Raw genomic sequence first — 21,246 nt, forward strand, 5'->3', positions numbered from 1 at the left:
TTAAATTACCTAATTAATGCAGGCAGATAGGGGTATAATGGATAATATCAAGCCTGGTGACAGGAAGACTCCAGTCATAATAGTTACTGGCTGTGTGACTGTGGGCAAGTTATTTAACCCTGTTGGCCTTAATTTCATCATCTGTAAAATGAGCTGTGAAGGAAATGGCAAAGCATTCTAGTTTCTTTGCCAAGAAGACCCCAATTGGGGTAGGAAGAGTTGGCTATGACTTAAAAACAAAAGAAGAAAGAAAGGAAGAGAGAGAGAGAGAAGAAAGAGAGAGGAGAGAGAGAGACACTGAGAGAGACACACAGAGAGAGAGAGAAAGGAAGGAAAGAATGAAGGAAGGAGGGAAGAAAGAAAGAAAGAAAGAAAGAAAGAAAGAAAGAAAGAAAGAAAGAAAGAAAGAAAGAAAGAAAGAAAGAAAGAAAGAAAGAAAGAAAGAAAGAAAGAAAGAAAGAAAGAAAGAAAGAAAGAAAGAAAGAAAGAAAGAAAGAAAGAAAGAAAGAAAGAAAGAAAGAAAGAAAGAAAGAAAGAAAGAAAGAAAGAAAGAAAGAAAGAAAGAAAGAAAGAAAGAAAGAAAGAAAGAAAGAAAGAAAGAAAGAAAGAGGATTGGGAGGCACCAGACTTAAAATAAGGTTAAATTCTCTCCCATTAAAGCTAAGAGCCAAATCTTTGTTTCAGGAATTCACAAAACTTATGAAGGCACAAAAGAATCAGTAATGAAGAAGTATTGACTGTGCAAAATCTTTTTGCCAAAATCCAAATGCCAGAAATAAGTTATTATAATTTAAATTTCATGAGCTTTTAGTCTAAATAATTACAAAATTTTACCACATATTGTTTTTCTTGCCAGGCAAACAGAACAGAGATTGATGTTCATCAGTTTCCAGTGATTGCAAGGCATAATAAGGTAACTATAAATGTCACTAAGTTTTTTGTCTAATTAATATTCCATAAAATTTTATGAATTGTAAACTTTTTATGTATGGTCCACATATCAAATAGCTTGTATTTATGTAACATTGGAAGGTTGGCAAAGTATTTTATAGATATCACCTCATTTTGAAGCTTTGGAAATTTGGTGCTATTATTATTATTATTATTATTATTATTTTATAGATAAGGAAACTGAGGCAGAGTGACTTGCCCAGTAAGTCTATGAAATCATGCTGAAAGCACCTAGCTGCCTCCTAAGTACAATGAAATAAACTTTAGAAAGGAGAAAGAAAAAGTGGCATTAGTTTTATAACCATTAGTTAGATGAGTCACAACCTCTGTAAATTTTAGTTTTCTAATGTAGAAAATTATGGGGGAGGGAACCACGTTGGAATTTGCACGTCTCACTGGAATAAATGAACTTTAAGGTCTTTTGACTCTAATTCTTATCTTTTGAGAGTTAGAGTCATAGTGACCATGAACTGGAGTAAGATTACCCCCTCATTTGGTGCTTTATCAACTTTTGGGTGTGCCACATTTTGCATTTAGCATGTACTAAAAGGGAAGAACTGGAGAAGGAAATCCACTTCAGCATCTTTGCCAAGAAAATTCCAAATGGGGTCACACAAGAATCAGATACAACTGAACAAGAACAACAACAATAACAACACATTATTTGAGTATACTGAGTAGCTCTGTGACCTCAGGCAGGTAAATCAACATCTAATTGCCTTAATACACTGGAGAAAGAAATAGCAAACCATTTCAGTGTATTTGTCAAGAAAATCTCATATAGAGTTATGAATAGTCAGTTGAACACAACTGAATGACACAATTGAACAATAAGAAAGTATAAAATTATTGTAGAAAATAACATATAGACAATTTGTGATTCAAAATGGGGTTGGAAAGAAAAGAGAAAAGGTGAAGGGGAATGAGTGAGAGAGAAGGAGACAGACAGACAGAGAGACACAGAATCAGAGAGAGACAGAAAAAAACACACAGAAAAATGCTCTTTAGATAAAACTCTCAGCTTTGAACTGGTCCATCCATGTTCACTAGATGCTTTCATGCAGATTTACCTTCTCAAAACCTGATTTGCTAGAACTAAGTGTCAGAGCTAGCAAAAATGGAAGGGATGAAACAGAAAAAAAAAAGAAAATACACAGAGGAGCACAATTCTAATCATTACAGCTACAAGGAGGGCTGCAGTAGGGCTGAGCAGAACTGAGCACACCTTTAAAAGGTTCTTGGTAAAGAAATAGTCCCACCCATTTAACTAATTCTTCACTAGACATGTTGAAAAGAGCCAAAGACTATGATTCCTTTTTTGATCTCCTTTTCCTACCCCAAACCAGATTCTCAATGTTAGTACTTAAAGCCATTTATTTGAAAATAGATTAAAATTACATTTTAATTTAAAGCATTTGGCACTTTAACATCTAATAGAGTCCAAATCAAAATTAGGGTTTACTAAGGCCAAAAAGATCATAAAACTCAGAATTAGGATTTAATATGGACCAAAAAAAGTATAAAACTCTAGTGTAAAATAAAATATGATCAATTCATGAGTATTAAAATAAAAAAAAGGAGGAGGTATGTAAATATGGACCAAGAACAATCTCAGAGAAAGCTTTTACTTGGCTTCTGCACATGCATGATTTCTATCTTGCAGTAGCTCTTCCTTTCAGATTGCTTTGCTTAGGGACTTTCTTCATTGAAATTAGTCAAGGCAAGCACAAAAAAGTACTCCCTATGAGAGAGGTGGGAAGGAGAACAGTTAAAGGTAGACAGCAAAAGGAAGTATCTGGATAACCTGCAAACTTGAATAATCTGCCTTTGAAAAAGTTCACTAAGGACTACAAGAAAGAAAAGATTTGAAACTGAAAGGTACGTTGGAAATGATCACTCCAACCCCCTTCCCCCACTTTTTTTAAAAAAAAATGTATGTGCTGCTAAAGCAGGCACCGGCCCCTTTATTTCACAGATGTAAGGAAGGGGTTTTCCTCTTCACCTCAGTGGTTGTAGTCCCAGAATGTTATCATTTTAAGGGAGGGAGTGTGAAAGCAATAGAATCTTACTCCAAATGCAGCATTCCTTCTAATAAACTAAGCTTTTTTTTGTTTGTTTGCTTTTTTGTTTTTGTTTTTTAAATGCTTGATTTGGGGTGACTAATAATTTGGTTATCTGAGGATTCAGGTTAATATCCTGGATTCTGTTAAATCCTTATTAGGTTTTCACACTGTCTTAATTAAGCATAGTTCCAATATGGCTCCCTCAATTTAATCACATCACTGGTACTTTCCCTTTTCAGTCTGGTAAACTCATTGGAATGGAGCCAGATAATAACTATGGGAGGGAACATTCCCTTCTCAAAAGAGGAAGCTCCCAGGCTTCAATTTGTTTACTATAAGGTACGTAAACAAAGTGTCTGCATTTTGTTTTTAAAGTTCTTGATGCTGTCGCCTAAAAACATGGGGGAGGGGGAGGATTTTGTCTGGAACCATTCAGGTGAAACTCAGACTATGAGACAGCTTTCAAGAAAGATAACTTTTCTAACATCAGCATGTTCTGAAAGATCCCTTTGTGCTGTTATGTATAGGGCCCATTAAAACATTGTAATTTTTCACCAATGTGAAAAAGAAGTCTTTGATTTAAAATGACTTTGTATTCTAGTGCTATTTTAAAGGTGAGTCTGGCTTTTTATTCATCTACTAGATTATCTTTTCAGAAGAATTATCATACTTCACTGTAAGTACTTAATGAGGCACTAATTAGTACTCTTTTTTTTTTTTTTTTTTTTTTTCATTTATAACTCCTCTGGGAAATGAGGTCAGAACCTGTTTTAGTGCACTAAGCAAACCTTTCTGAGGTTGTATCAAATACTACATGAGTACTTGTCGAATTATTTTTCTTCCGGAGGGGAGTCCTTACCAAACTCAAAACAGATATAAAAAAAAGAATCTTCATTAAGGCCTATTCTCCTAGCTTCTATTTTCCCCAACAGCACAAGGCACTCCTCAGTGTTTAAATTAATAAGCTGCAAAGTTGCTGCTCAGACAAGCTGGGCCAGCTGCCCCCAGATGAATCTAAGCACCCCCTTTCATTTACTTACTGCAAAAGTGACCACCTTTCTGTTTTCTGATTGGCCTTCTGGGTGGCCAACATGCAAACATCCAGAGCAACTGTGTGAGAAGGAATGGTTGTCCCTCGTTCGCCAGAAAGTCTGTCTCTTGCCTTATTTGCATCCAGTGCAATGGGCAAGCTGGGAGATGAGCCCCACCTTTCTGAGTTCCAGAGTGTGCAGTGAGCTCAGTGGCAGTCTGCCAAAGGACTGAGGAGGGGTGAGCAAATTAGAGATTATAAACACCTCTGGTGGAAAGAAAATTCCTTCGGGCTTTGTCAGGGAATTTCATCAGTAGGAAGGAGGAAGGCTGATCCTGAACTTCGTCAGAGACGGGTGTCTCCAAGGTGTTCAACCTACATGTTCACCCACACTCCACAGCCCTGCTGGGTGTGTTTCCATTGCACTTCAGACTGCAATTAGAAGAGCCAGTGGCTGTCCAGGGGAAATGATGTGTATTTGCAACATAATCTCTTGTGAGCTCTGACCTACCTGGCTGGCCCACAGAGAAGAAGCAGCAGAAGGAGAAGCAGAAGGCTATTCTGGAGTTCAGAGGGGGACATCTCGATAAGCATACCCAGACAGTGGGTGGATATTTTATTTCAATGAAGGATTACTACAATTCCCAGTTCTAGAACTGAGTAACTACTGGGCGGGGACAGGGTAGGAAGGACTTACACACAGGCATCCAGTGGCACAAGTAACATGAACAGGATGATTATGTGAGGAGACTGAAAGAACAAACATTTCATCATCCACAGAAAAGAAAAGCAACTGAGGGGGCAGATGCAAAGGATAGAACACCAGCCCTGAAGTCAGGAGGACTTCAGTTCAAATGTGACCTTAGACACTTAACATTTCTTAGCTGTGTGACCCTGAGCAAGTCACTTAATACCAACTGCCTCAGCATAAAAACAAAAACAAAACAAAACAATAAAAGAAAAAACAAACAATTGAGCATGCTGTTATAAAGATGGTATAAAACAGCCATGTTCCTTAATTTACATAAGGAATATATATCCAGGAAGGAGAGTAAAATCCAAAATCAGTCCCTAGACAGATACTTAAATTGACCATTGATAGAGGTCCTTGGAAATTACCGCTATTATCATATGACCTTTTCAAAAAGAAGCAGCATGGTATAATGTAAATACCCAGAGGGCCTTGGATCAAATCCTGCTTCTTATGATTTTGACCTCGGTTTTGAGCAAGTAACTTTTCTATGGCCCTCAGTTTCCTCATTTGAAAAATGGGGGGAATGAAAGAAATTATCTCTGAGGGTCCCTTCTAGTTCTAGTTTCTGGAACTAGATGATTAGAGATTCATTTATTTGATTTAAAAGTTCCAGAATTCCAAGATTAAAAGTCTCTAAACTATACTCAGGCAAGAATTGGTGCAACATATTCATCAAGTGGTCATGTAATCTACATTAAAAGGTCTCAGGTGAAGGGGAAATCTCAATCTCCTGAGGTGACTCATTATATTTTTGGACATTTATTTATATTTGTTAGAAAACTTTTTTCCTTTACATCAATTTTTTTTTCTTTACAACTTCTGCTCAGTATTCCTAGTTCAGACCACTGAGACTAAACAGAATGAATTTAATCCATCTCTTCCACTACAGGCATTCAAATACTTAAAGGCCATTATCACCCAGAATACTAATACCTTCTCTTTTTTAGGATAAAGGCTGTAGGCACTTTACTCAATATTTCTATAGCTTCATCTCAAGGCTTTTAACAATCTAGTTGTCTTCTGGACATATCAGGGTCCTTCCTAAAATGAGGTGTCCAGAATTGAAAACTATACTCCAGGTACAGTATGACCAGGAAGAATACAATGATCTATCACCTCACTGATTGAAGATGATGTATCCCATAATGCATTCTAAGGCTGCATTGACTTTCCTGGTCATAATATTATCTTGTTTATTTGTAATTTGAGTTTCCAGTTTCCTAAAACCCCCATATATTTCCCAAATAAACTATATCCTCATCTTACAAGTTGATTTCCAAATGTAAAAATTTTCATCTATCTCTACTGAATCTCATTAGAACTGATCCAATGTTCTAGCCTATCAAAATCCTTACCTTGTCCTCCAGTGTATCAGGCAAGCCCTAAAACTTTATATTGTCTGCTTATCTGATATATATATATATAGTATATATATATATATATATATATATATATATATATATATATATACTATATATATATATACACACACATATATATATATGATATGTATATATATATAATATCTATATTTCTATGGAAGTCAGTGAGAAAAGTGGTTAATAATACAAATCTAAGAATACATTTCTAAGGCACTTCACTAAAGACTTTTCTCCCTGAGAATATCAAAGTAATTCTTAAGGTATGGTCGACCATTCAACTAGTTCTAAATATATCTAATTGCACTCCTCAACCTGTTCAGAAGAAAAGACTGAGATTTTATTAATTGGTTTATTAAAACTATATCTAAAACATTCCTCTGATTTACCATTCTAGTAAGCCCAATCAAAAAAGGAAACAAAGTTAGTCTCACATGAGCTCTTTCTAAAAAAACTCATGCAGTCTCTTTGTTATCACTGCTTCCTTTTCTAAATGTTCACTAACCATCTCTTTAACAACACATTTTAGAATTTTTCCAGGAATAGAAAAAAATGCTCATTGGCTCTTTAGGATGCAAAATTCATTATTTTCCTTTTTTTTGAATATTGAAATATTTGTTCTTTTCTAATCCTGTCTTACCCCTCCAGTGCTCCTCAGTCTTTCAAAGCTGGCTTATGGTACCTCAGAAATCACAATTTCTAGTTTTTTTTCTATCAAAAGAAGTGATTTCATGAGTTAAGACATAAAATAATCAAGATCAACTAAATACTTTTTTATTATCTCTCCTTAGGGATCCTGGAGATGAATCAAGTCCCCATCAGCCATTCTGACTTTGTCATTTCCAGTCCAAAAAATCATTCTTTTGGCAGAGGAAAAAAAAGTCCAGTAGCTCAATTCCTTCTCCATTGTTGGTTATTATTTCCCCATTCACCCTAAACAGTAGTTTTCTCCATCTGTTGATTCTCTCTTTGCCCTAACATAGCTCAAAAGCCTCTGTTAGCTATAGTATTAGCTCTTTTCACTAGTCTCAGCTCATTATCACCATTAGCACTCTTGATATTTTTATAATCCTGTTACATTTTAATATTCATCCTTCAATAGCTGCCTTTGCTTCCATCTTTTATACATTTGAAAAATTTAAGTGGGTTAGTGAATTTTCTGTTCATTTATAAGCACTCTCTTTAGGCAACTCCCCTTTTTCCTTTTAAAAAAAATTCTCCTACTATCTTTAGATTTTCATTCTTTAGAATTCCCTATTCTTCTTGGGCTAACTTTCCCTATAGAAATATATCATAGGAAATTCTAGCTATACTCTGAATGAAAGCTGTTCTCCCCAAATCTAGCACACATGAAAGACTTTTCCCTACATTTCTTCTTCTTTCTCTAACATAAATCCCATTCCAGCAATCAGTTTTTCTCTGTCGTTGGTGAAAATCAGCTCCATAATAGCACATCACTTTGTTGGTTCCTCTTTTTATTTAATGAGTTGGTCAATCAATCAACAAACACTTATTAAGCTTCTACAGCGTTTCACTGCACTGTTCTAAGTACTAGAGATAATAAAGACAAAAAAAATGAAAGAATCCCTGCTATCAAGAAATTTACATTAATGGGAGGAATGGAGGATAAAATTATAATTATGGCAAATCAGACTATGCTTTTGGCAAAAAGAGAGAAAATTAGAAGCAAAAACAGAGTCACAGACCTCCTGGAGATGAGCTCCATTTTCTAGCTTCTTATATAGCAGAAATAAAGCCCTAGCAGATGTAATATAATAAGGTCTTTCAGTATATCTAAGATGTAAGGAGTAAAGTCCTTACCTAAGATAAAAGTTTTGATGAGAGAAGATGATAGAAGAGTTTGAAGGCCCTGGGTGAAAGGGAGGAAGCCTAAAGGACAGCCTTAGCTTTAGAAGAACAGCTATCTGCTTCACAATTTTGCCTAGGACTGTTCTTGCTTTACATGCAAATTCAGAAGCTGGGAAAGTCTTTTAGATGACATTTAGTAGTTTTGACCAACCCTCCCATAAGGCAGTCACTGTTCAATGAAGAACTTAACAAATCTTTCTATACTAAATGCAAAAAAAAAGTAACCTCCCACATGCTTTTAGGTCTTTTCCTGATGAGCTGTCCTGTGAAACTCACCAGCTGTGCTCCCTGACACCTGCAGAAGTAGGGGGTGGGAAAGAAGTTATGCTTTCTTCAACATACCTCAATAAAAATTTCATTTTTCAATGAACAGGATCCTTTATAAATTCTGATATCCTGTGAACAGGACAGAAAGACTCTATAAATCATTTACCCAGGGATAGCAGTAAGCAAAATAGTTGAAGTACTACTTATCTTCAGAGTTCAATGCATTTCAGAATCTACCTTTCTGCTTCCATCCCCATCTTCATCCTCCAGCTAACTCTTGGTAGCTTGTTGAGGACACATGAATAGCCTAACAAAAATCTCATCAGACAGCATCGATTTTGTGCCTTCTAATAATTTGATTATTTAGGATGGTGATGATAGTGATGATGATGATGGCATTTATATGATACTTCAGGGTTTGCAAAGCTTTTATATATATTATTGTATTTAGTTTTCACTAATACTCTGTGAAGTAAATGCCATTATTATATCTCTATTCAATTGTTGAGGGAATTGAGGCAGAAAGAGATTAAATGACTTCCCCAGGTTTACATAGCTTGTAAGCATCTAAAGCTAAATCTGAACTAAGATTTTCCTGCCTCCAGATCCAGGGCTCCATTTCCTGTGCTACTTTGTTGCCTCTAAAAGTGATATCTTTAAAATCTTTAAAAGAGAGAGGCTAAAAATTAAGAAGCATTGTTCTGAAAATACACATAAGCCATATATGTAATTCATTGAACTCCCCTTCTGTAATTGTAGTATTGTGGAAAGAATACTAGGAGTCAGAGGGCCTGGATTTAAATTTTTCTGCTGTTTACCATCTATGTAGTCTAAACAAATGGCTTCTCTTCTTAGGGTCTCAATTTTTTTTTCTATCTGTATAATAGTAAGATAGCATTAAATGACAGTTACATTTTCTTCTACCTTTAAATTTATGATGTATATTGAAAATAGTAACCCATATTTGTGAAATGCTTTAAAATTTGCAAAGCACTTTCTTTACAAGAAATCTATGAGATAGGTATTATAAGTTTTATTGTCCCCATTTCATTTAGGAGTAAACCAAGAATCAGAGTTTAGATGACTTGCCCAATATTATAAAACTAGTAATAGTCAATGCCAGGATTTGAATCTGTATCTACTGATTTCAAGTCTAACTTTCTTTCTATTCCACTATACAATGTCTTCTAGCTGAATAAGTGTGATGAAATAGCATCATTCATTCACTAAATCACAACCAGGCATGAATATTGATGTAAGAATGCTTCAGTTCCTAATTAAGTTGCTCAGGACAATACTGCTAACATCTTTGAACATTCTCTATTTATTTATCTCCTGCTAAAGAGGACAATTTGGATTGATTATTCAGACTAAGTGAAATAGGAAAAGAATCTAAGGTTCCAGAAATTACAATGGATCTCCAGGAAAATATATTTCCATCATTATAAAAGTTTCTGATAAGTTCATGATTGTGTATTGCTATTAGAACTCTTGTTAATATCAGCAGTACAAAACATATTTGGACCATAAAGTTAATTATTAGATGTCTTTTTCTTTAGGAGAATGAGAGACAGTTATTTAGATATGACAGAGATTTAGAGAGATAGAGAAATGGAGAAACATCACTGAAAGATTCACAATCTATTTTAATAACATAAGAACTAAATAGCAAATAGCTATCACAAGCACTGATATTACATGAGCTCTTACAATTGGCAATAGATTGGCTTCCATCTTCAGACAGGCACACTATTGAAGCTTGAATTTTTTTTTATTAACTCAGGAAAAACACATTTCATAAGTAGAAAATTCTGATTCTAGCTTCTGTAGCTAGATGGGAATACAAGTCTCATTTAGAGTAATATATTCATAACAACAAACATTAATCACTACCTGCTATATGTAAGACACTAAAGTAGGTTATAAGACAAAAAGAGGAAAAACAGCTCCTATCTCAAAAAATATTATATGTTTTAAAAATATTTTATTTTTTGTTTGTGGCAGCTCTTTTTGTTGTAGCTACAAACTGGAAGTTGAATGGATGTCCATCAATTGGAGAATGGTTGGGTAAATTATGGTATATGAAGGTTATGGAATATTATTGCTCTGTAAGAAATGACCAGCAGGAGGAATACAGAGAGGCTTGGAGAGACTTACATCAACTGATGCTGAGTGAAAAGAACAGAACCAGAAGATCGCTGTGCACTTCAATGCTGTATGAAGAGGTATTCTGATGGAAGTGGATATCTTCAACATAAAGAAGATCCAACTCACTTCCAGTTGATCAATGATGGACAGAAATAACTACACCCAGAGAAGGAACACTGGGAAGTGAATGTAAATTGTTAGCACTACTGTCTATCTACCCAGGTTACTTATACCTTCGGAAGCTAATACTTAATGTGCAACAAGAAAATGGTATTTACACACATATATTGTATCTAGGTTGTATTGTAACACATGTAAAATGTATGGGATTACCTGTCATCGGGGGGAGGGAGTGGAGGGAGGGAGGGGATAATTTGGAAAAATGAATAAAAAATTAAAAAAAAAAAAAATAAATAAATAAATATTTTATTTTTAATAGTATTTTATTTTCTCCCTAGCTACATGTCAAGAAAAATTTTAGCATTTTTTTAGCATTTATTTTTATAAAAGTTTAAGTTCCAATTTTTTTGCCCATTCTTTCTCCTCTCCCCTCTTCTAAAGATGGTAGGTAGTTTAATAATAGTGTATACATATGTTATCACATAAAATATATTTCCATATTAGTCACAGCTATGAAAGAAGAAACAGATCAAATGGGAAAAAACATGAGAAAGAATAAGGTAAATGAAGAAAATAAGCTTTGATCTTTATTCTGAGTCCATTGGTTCTTTATGTGGTCTTTATGTGAGTTCTTTATATTTCTCTGGGATCACTGTTTTTGAAAAGAGTTGAGTCAATCACAATTGAACATCACACAATATTTTTCTGGTTCTGCTCATTTCACTTTGTATCAGTTTGTACAAGTCTTTCCAGGTTTTTCTGAAATCTGACCAACTTTTCTTTTTGTACAATAGTATTCTATTACATTCATATATTAGAGCTTGTTCAATCATTTCTTAATTGATGGGCATTTCCTCAATGTCCAATATTTTGCCACCACGAAAGAGCTGCTATAAATCTTTTTATACTTAGGGATCCTTTTCTCTGTTTATGAACTTTTGGGGATACAAACCTCAAAAACCTTATTTCTTAAAGAATGATTTGATATGTCAGCCAATAAACATTTATTCATTAAACACTTACTATGTACCAGAAAAAATATAAGGACAATATTAAATTCCTTCTTTTGAGGACCTCAGAGTTTAATAATGGGATAAAGAACAATATGCAAATTTCTATATGTCCAATATATGCAGATTAAATTGGAAATACTCATCAGAATGAAGCCATTAGAAATAAGGGGATCCAGAAAGACCTCCTATTGAAGGTGGATTTTAGCCAGGACCTGAAGAAATACAGAAAAGTCAAGGGGAAAGAGAAAAGAAGGAAGGAAGGAAGGAAAGAAGGAAGGAACAAAGGAAAGAAGAAAAGTAGGAAGGAAAGAAGAAAAGAAGGAAATAACAAAGGGAAAAAGATGAAAAGAAAAGGAAAGAAAATAGAGAAGGAAAGGATGAGGAAGGAAGGAAGGAAGAAGAAAGAAGGAAGGAATGCAGACAAAAAGGAAGAGAGGCAGGAAGGAAAGAAGACAGGAAGGAAGAAGGGAAAGAAAGAAAGAAAGAGGAGGGAGGGAGGGAAGGAAGGAAGGAGGAACAAAGGAAGAGAGGCAGGGAAAAGTCAGAGGGAAGAAGGACTTATTAAGTGGGCTACTAGGTGCCAGGTACTGTGCTATAGGCACTGAGAATTAAGTGATATTATACCCCCACTTAACAACTGAGGAAATTAAGACTGTGACATACCAAGGGTCACACAGTTAGTAAATATCTAAGAATGGATTCTAACTGTTTTCCTGACTCAGGGTCAAGCATTCTATCCACTGTGCCATCTAGCTTCTGAGCCATGTCTAGCATGAACAAGAATGATAAATCATAAAAGATGACCAAGCAGGAACTGTCAGATGGGTAGGAGGAAAACACAAAGAGAGCAGCATCATGGAAGTCAAAAAAAGGAAGAAGGTCCATCAGGAAAATCAATTGTCAAAAACTGCTAAAAGATAAGGGAGGATGAGAATTATACATGGTCCATAGGAATTAGAAATCATACACAAAGAGAAAAATCTAGAGCAACTGAGATTTCAAGTGTCATTGGACTAGAGGAATATGGAATAGCTAGAGCCTGTTAATATATCTCCCCTTCTATTGTGGAAAATGAATTCTTCTACCATTACTCCCAATGTACCATATACTTCTCCTCCATATCCATAGAATTCTCCCCATCACAAAAAAGTTGAGAGACAGAAAAAGAGAGAATACAGATAACGTCAGATATAGAGCAGATAGATAAAGAGACAGGGAAAAGGAGACACTCTGTTCTAGAGTTGTTTGTGATCTTGAGTACTAGGATGTACCAGGAAATTATCATCCAGAGAGCACATACACACATACTCACATACTCTCTTTCTGAGTCACCCTGGTCAGGTGTCAGTAACTGAGGTCTGGCAGACAAAAGGGTACAGACTAGTCACTCTACCATGATCATGTCTAAGTTGAGGAAGGGCTTCACAATCTATCTCTGCCCATAAGCACTTTGCTTCCATTTGGATGCTTCTCAACACACTTCATTTAGATTTTATTTCCCCTCCCATTCTTGTAGAAAACATGTAATGCTATTGTTCTTTGTTTCCTCAAAATCCATTGGCATCCTTGTTCTCCAAAAGGGAAGGCCTGAGGGAGTACTGAAATGAATGTGGTGAAGAAATTTTCTGAAAGGATAAGTAACTAGAGCCCAGTCACCAGATGACAGTGGGAGGAGAGCAAAGGGCAAAATGGGTGTCACTTCCTAACCATAAATATTATTATTACTGGCAAAAGCACTTGGGCTTTCATTAGGGTGCTACTCTGTACCTATTTGGACTGCCAAGTACTATACTTTAGAGACCTATTATATAACCCCTAAGTGCCTCACTTTATATTAAGGCATTGCTTCTAGAAAGTTATAAATCCAATTTTTGTAGTCTGGTCTATGTTTCTTACATGCATTTGAGAAGATCAATCTTTAAAGGAATCCTGAAATCCTTCTATATTGCTAACAATTTGTTTTGTAAATTCTAATTCCCACATATCAGGTTTTCCTAAAGAAAGATTGTCCGTACTGAAGGTGAAAAAGTCAAAGTAACCCTAAATCTTCAGTAAAAGGCAAAGAAAAAAATAACACATATGCTGGGGTTTGGCAAATTAGTAGGAATAGGGGGGGGAAATAAAAATCTTGAGGGGCAGGGAGAAAATGGCCACAGAAAGGTATTCTCTCTTCCCACAAATCCATTCAGAGAAGTCACTGTTCTATGACTCCATGAAAAAGCTCATAGAGAGAAGATATGCAGTATAAACCTGAATCAATGAAGACCTGCTAGTATTTTCTCACAACTAAACAGGAGGGCCAGGCAAAGGTCCCTCCCAAAGAAAGGTTGGAAAACAGTATGTTGTTCATCAGAAAATCAGTGCACAAACATCCCCCAGGAGAAGCCTACTCTAAAGGAACATATAGCAAAAAGATGCTTCTGGATAAAGTAAAAGGAAATAAAACTGTTCTACATGTTCTTCCTTGTGCATTTGAAACTTTATTGCCCATCTCTGTGCCTTTTCATGGTCTCCCCCCATTCCTATCATGTTCTCTCTTACAAACTTTCAGAATCAAGTTTTACTCAAAGGTTAATTTAAGTACCATCTTTAAAAAACCTTTTCTGGTCTCTTAGCTGCTTAGAGATTTCCTTAGAATTAACTAATAAGTCAAGCCCAGTGAACAAGCACTCACTATGATCTATGTACTCTGTTTATATGTATGTGTGCATCTATACTCACATTTATACATATATATGTACACACATGATAGATTTATATGTATGTACATATATATGTCTATATATAGACATGTAGATATGTATATGCACATGTAAATGTATGTATATACATATACATGATAGATTATGTATGTGTAGGGGTATAGACATGAATATGCTTATGTATACATACATTTAATACATGTACATACATGTACATACATGTGTATATGATATCTCTGGGAAAAGAATGCAATATCCTTAAAGGCAGAGATTGATTATTTGACTTTGTATCCTCAGTGCTTGGAACATAAAATAAGTCCTTAATAAATGCCCACTGATATGTAGATTGAAAGGGAAGGAATAAATAAGAACCAACACATTACAATGAATTAAACAAATAGTCAAGAGATTCAAGTTTCATTGGTCCACTGATCAGCTGATTCTTTTACTTCTCTGGACCCTCACCTGTAAAATAAGGGAATTGATCTACATGGTTTCTAAAGTACTTCCAGAGTAGTGATTCCATTAAAAAGAATTAATAGCACTTCTGCAAAAAAGTATGAAAGTACAGTATCTAATCCTGTGAGTTTTTAAACATCAAAGCAAATCTTTGTGTTTCAAACAGATTAAAACAAATTTAAAAAATAAATTAAAACATCCCAGGCATCCCTACTGTTTATGATATTTTCACTGATTATACCATTTCCATAAATCTAGCCATGTATAAAACAGCAAACGAATCCTGATGTAAAGACCAAGCATGTACAGAGCACAAGGTCATTAGATACCATTAGGAGCAGCATAACAGCACATGCATTTAGGAGATAACATAACTGAGTGCATTATCTATAAATCATCCTGGCTCTTCTTGCCTGCCTGTCAGTTTCACAATTCCAGAGCCACTATGTTGTACACTCCAACCTCACTTTAAGAACTAAGACAATAGCTAATATCAAACAAAGCTGGAACACTAAAGCATTGTAAATGTTTTAGTTGACTCTGAAACATAGTAAATTCTCACATCTGCAAGACAGTAATGGCCCTAGTAATGTGCATATTTGTTTATAATGAGTGTAGACTCAGCAATACATATAAAGGATGATTGAAAAGAAAAAGGAAAAGGAGTATGCAGCAGATAATTTCATATAAAAACCTTATTGGTTAAAGTGCTATCAAACAAGAAGAGGAGAAAAAGAAAAGTGAAGGAAATAGGGAGGATGAAATTGATTAAACAACAAAAATCATAAATAAGGTAAGATTTTATTGCTAAACTTGATGATCTTTTTTCCCCCCAGTGTTTTTCTCTTTGTGACCTCTGTGCATTAATACAATTGACCAACCCTTTCTGGATTTTATCTTCTCCTTGGATTATCCCAACACTGTTCTCTATTGACTCTCTGCTAGTTTATTCTTAGTCCCTTTTGTTGAATTCTTTAGCTTTGTTCTGGCTCATAGATCTGTGTATTTATGCCTGGGTCCTCTTATTAAATATTAGAGTGGAGTGATAGCTAGATGACCCAGTGCATTGAGCTATAGGCTTAAAGTCAGAAAGAGTTGAATTCAAATTCTGCCTTACTAATTGTCATGTTGAGCAAGTCAAGTCACTTAATATCTGTGAATCTGTCTCCTCCTCTGTAAAACAAGGGTTTTAGACTTCTAAAACTCCTTTTAGTTCTAATTCAATGACTCTATGATCTTCTCTCTCCCACAATCACCAGTTCCCATGGGATTCAATGACCATTTCTATTCAGATGATGATCAGATGTACTTCACCAGATGTCATCTCTATCTTGAACTCTAATCTTTCATGTCTACCCTTCCTAATCTGGATTTCCCATGAGCACCCATGTCAAATTTAACATTTGTAAAATGGAATTCCTTAGAACAATGTCTATTCTACAGTATTTTGCAAAGATCAAAAGACAAATCATGTGAAGCACTTTGCCACCTTAAAGTACAATGTAAATGTGGGCTATTGTTACTAATTTCAATTACTCTTCCATTAAATCTCATCCCGTTTCATAGTTTCTCTATTGATGTCCAAGGCACCACCATCCTTCTCGTCATCCTATTTCAAAACTGTTGGTATTCCTCAAGTATTCACTTTCCTTTGATCTTCATCTTTCATCAGTTGCCAAGTCTTATTGATTGATTCTTCCTATACAATATCTCTCTATTCAGGTTTTTTTTTCTCAAATGTGTCATCTATGGTGGTGAACAGAGTATAGATCTAGAGACTCAGAGGAGCAGTGCAACACCACCACTGCAATGTTGGAGGTCCTAGGGTTGGGTGTCTTGGGTATAATTTGTTCCTGTATTGTTCTTGTCTATTTGAATCATGTGTTTGTGCTTTTCCAGAGGCTACATATCATGTCAAACAAACAAAGGGCAGTTAAGCAATGAGGATGCTATGTTTCTGATTCAACTTCTGAATGCCCAAATCTACCAGCTAAATAACTTTTTCCTCCTTTAAACAAGTGTCCTATATTAGGAATTAGGGTATAATGCTATGAGCAATCTGAGAAAGGAGATATAGATCACTTCCATCTAAGAAATCTGGAAAGGTTTCATGGAGGATAGAACACCACTACATTTGTCACTTTTTCATTTTAAAATCATAATTATTTTTCATTTGTACTGTCAGCTTCAAACATTTCTCAAATATCATACTATAAAATCCATTTAGATAACAAATTTGACTTCTCTTGTTAATAGATTACATTTTCAACAGCTTAAAATATTTTCTAACAAAATTTTTCTGGGGAACTGTGTATCTATGCTGGCCCTAATTTTTGCTTTTTACTTGCCTACACTGTGATGTGGTGGCAAAAATACTGGTCTTACAAGTCAGAAGACCTAGATTTGAATCTTACATGGAGCACTTGCAAACTGTTCCTTGAGCCTCAATTAATTTGTAAAATGGAGAAAATAATACCTACTCCACACAGTTGGTGAGAAGATTAAAAAAAACCACAATGTATATAAAATGCTTTGTACATTTTTAAAGCACTTACGTTAGCAATTATTACTATTGCCATCATAATTATTATTTACCAAACTTATGTTTAGTACAGGAAAATTCCATGGGATAATAGATTTTAACTATACATAATTTTTTGTTCCCTGAAAACAATGTTGTTTCTCACAATAATTTTTTTCTCTCTTTTTTTGGTAAATCCAATACAGGCATACATATTTATATTATATATTCTTGATGAACAAGAAGAATCAGATGAAAAGTAAAAAATGAGAAAAAATAAAATTCAAACTATAACAAAAGAAGTGAAAATGCTATGTTGTGATCCACCCTTGGTTCCCACAGTCCTTTCCGTGGGTGTAGATGGTTCTGATTATCACAAGATTATTGGAATTGGCCTTAATCGTCTCATTGTTAAGAAGAATTACATCCATAAGAATTAATCCTGATATAATCTTGCTGTTGCCATGTACAATGAAATCCTAATTCTGCTCATTTCACTTAGCATAAGTTCACGTAACTCTCCAGGCCTCTCTAAAATCATTCTGCTGTTTCTTCTACAACAATAACATTCCATAACATTCATATACCATAACATATTTAGCCATTCTCCAATTGATGGGCATCCATTCATTTTCCAGCTTCTTGCCACTACAAAAAGGGCTGCCACAAACATTTTTGTATATATGGGTCCCTTTCCCTCCTTTAAAATCTTTTTGGGATATAAGATCAGTAGAAACACTGCTGAATCAAAGGGTATGCACAATTTAATAACCTTTTGAACATAATTCTTAATTGCTCTCCAGAATGGCTGGATCCTGTCATAATTCCACCAAAAATGTATGTGTTCCAGTTGTCCCTCATCCTCTCCAACATTTGTCATTATCTTTTCCTGTCATCTTAGTCAATCTGAAAGGTGTCTCACAATAATTATTTAGGAAAGGAGTACAAAAGGTTTTATTTCTTCATCTGGGAAAAGATAGAGATGCATAGGGTTGAGGGATAGAAAAGGAGTCTTTTTTCCCCTGGCTACCATAGTGAAAACAACTTGTACTAGGCAATGGCTAGCAAAGCATCAAGCATTAATGGAAAGAAAGTCCAGCCTAAGATGAGAAAGTGGGATAATGGCTATAGGCAAGTCACCAGTTTTAGTAAAAGTCAATAATGTGTCCAGTTGGCCAAATTCAAGGAAAGTGTCAGACAGGCTACAATCACAGATCACATACCCTAAGAATAGAAGCACAGCCCAAGAGTCATGGGAACAAAGAATAGACAAGGTTAAAACCCTTCTCTTAACCTAGAAACCAAACATTAGTTCTTCAGTTCGTTTGAACTGATTTGCCACACTGAAAGGGCTATGATGCCAAAGGACTATATATCATGTAACCTACAGGATAAATGCAGTGTTATCCTTACTTCCAGTTCAAATTAATATTAATTAAGTACCTATTAACTAAGATCATGTACTAGGTTATGCAAATTCAAAGTGAGAAATAAGACAGTCTTCGAACTCAAGTGTGGTGATTTGTGTAAAAAAAAAAGGACAATAAAGTTTCAACATGAAAATTTTATTTTGCTTTTGTTTTGATTCAAAATATCCCTTCTCACTGCCCCCTACCCTTACTCCATTCTCCCACCTTTGACCTTGACCAACTAATACTTATTACAAGGATTTTGTTTTTCTTCCCTTTTTAATTAAATGTTGATGAGGTTAGCGGAGAAAGAAGATAGATTTTCATTCATTTAAAATTTTTTAAACTTAATTTTTAAAAATCCAATTCTATCAATATACTCCAAAATATTCTTTAGTCAAATTGTTTTGGGAAACTACCAGAATAATAATACTCATACTATAAGAGAGTATTTTAAATAGGATCATTATCATTTTCATTTTTTCTTACATTATAAACTTAAAAGATTATGAATATACCTCAGCACTTTAGAAAAATGCTTTCCAGATTTTTTGTTGGGGGGGACCTGTTTTTAACTAAATATGAAATGTCATTTTTCTAATTTAATAAAAGTCCTTTTTTGGGCAGAGGGGCACTTAGAAAAATGCTATTCAAATGACTTGAATGGTAGGTATATTTTCCCCTAACTCCTTGCCAGCTCAAAATTGGTTTGTCCATAAACTTGATCTTTCAAATAGAAATCAAAGTTATCAATAGTCATATGACAAAATGCTACAAATTATTATTGATTAAAGAAATGCAAATTAAAATAACTCTGAGGTACCACCTCAGATCCATCAGATTTCTTAACATAACAGAAAAAGAAAATGGCAAATTGGAGAAGATAGAGAAAATGTGGGAAAATTAGAACACTAATGTACTTTTGATGTAATTGTGAACTGGTCCAATGATTCTGGAAAACAATTTAGAATTATATTCAAAGGGCCACCAAATTGGGCATACATTTTGACCCAACAATACCATTACTGGGTCTATATGCCAAAGATCAAAGAAAAGACAAAAAGATGCATCTGTACAAACATATTTATATCAGCTTTTTCTGGTGGCAAAGAATTAGAAACTGATGGGATGCCCATCAATTAGGGAATGGCTGAAGAAGTTGTGGTATATGATTATGATGAAATATTATTGTACTATAAAAATGCAAAAACAAAGGCCAGATAACTTTATGAACTGATAAAAAATGTAGTGAGCACAATCAGGAAAATATTGTATACAGTAATAGCAAAATTATAAGAAGGATCAACTGTGAAAGATTTAGTTATATTGATCAAGACAATGATCCAAAATAATTCTCAAGGACCATGATGAAAAATGCCATTTATCTCCTGAAAGACAACTGAGCAATTCTCAGTAAAGGATGAAGCATAATTTTTTCACTTAAACAAAGAAATCTAGTTCAGTTAAAAGTCAGATTCCCTCCTAACAATTAAAAGTCAACCATGGCTGAGAAATTAAAGAATTTCAATTCAAATAAACACATTTCCAAAGTATATAAAGACATTTTCACCTTTAGAATATGTTAGGACCTTTCCTTGTCCTTACCACCATTCCTAAAATCATGGAAAGTTAATCAAAGAGTAAAAGGTCCTTAGAGATCATTGCTTAAAACTCCCCCTTTTGTGTAAAGCCTATGGAAGTGAAGTCATTGTCCAACGTTCCCGAGAAATAAAAGAAGGACTATCTATCTCCTGCTCCTTCTACTACTACTCCAAGACTTATTAACTTTTTTGGAAGGAAGGGGTTAGATCTTCTTGGCAACTTAGTGAAGTCTATGGACCACTTCTCAGAATAAGATTTTTAAATGTACAAAATAAAACATAATATTGCAAAGGAAATTAATTATATTGAAATATGGTTATGAAAATATTTTAAATGTATTCATGAATCCTAGGTTAAGAGCTCCTGCCTCAATGGCATTTTTAAAAAAATTGTATTTTATTTGTTTTTCTGTGAATTAAACCCTCCCCCCTTTCTCTCTCTTTCTCTCATTCTTGTTCTCTCTCTCCCCCCTTCCTCCTTTCCTTTTCTCTTCTTCCTTCTTTGCTCCTTCTTACGTATCTGGTGAAAAAGGGAAAAAAGAACTTTTTAACAAAAATGTAGAACTGAGTAAACCAAATATCTGCATTGTCAATATTATTTTTTAAGTCTTAATCTGAACACCAAGTCCAACGTCTCTCTTTTGAAAGGTAGGTGCAATGCATCATCAAAAATCCTCTGCAAGTGTGATTGATCACTGTGTTGATCAATAATCTTAAATCTCTCAAAATTCTTTATGTTTGTAATGTTGTTTTTTTATATAACTTTTTTTCTTGGTACTGTTCACTTTCCTCTGTATCACATTATAAACATTCTTCCAAAGTTTCACTGATAGCATCCTCTTCAGCACATTTGTAAATCTTTGTTTAGCTATTTCCCAATTGATAAGCATTTCTCTAATTTCTCATTCTGTGTCACCACAAAAACAGTTATTTATGTACATATGTGTCCCTTTTCTCTGT

At 34.6% G+C, this 21,246-nt stretch overlaps 1 protein-coding gene across 14 annotated transcripts in view; it reads right to left on the bottom strand.

The window, feature by feature from the left end:
• ATXN1 (ataxin 1) overlaps nucleotides 1-21,246 on the bottom strand; it is a 504,682-nt gene that overhangs the window by 316,954 nt on the left and 166,482 nt on the right. The window contains exon 5 of one of the 14 annotated variants that reach the window (XM_074272219.1): nucleotides 8,389-8,442. The exons of 12 other annotated variants lie outside the window; for them this stretch is intronic. The gene's annotated coding sequence lies outside the window, so the exon portion shown is untranslated. Of the gene's footprint in view, nucleotides 1-4,054; nucleotides 4,285-8,388; nucleotides 8,443-21,246 lie in introns of those variants that run through there. One more of the 14 variants, XM_074272283.1, reaches the window with a different exon arrangement.

This window comes from Sminthopsis crassicaudata, chromosome 1 (assembly GCF_048593235.1).
Source record: "Sminthopsis crassicaudata isolate SCR6 chromosome 1, ASM4859323v1, whole genome shotgun sequence".
Lineage (NCBI taxonomy): Eukaryota > Metazoa > Chordata > Mammalia > Dasyuromorphia > Dasyuridae > Sminthopsis > Sminthopsis crassicaudata.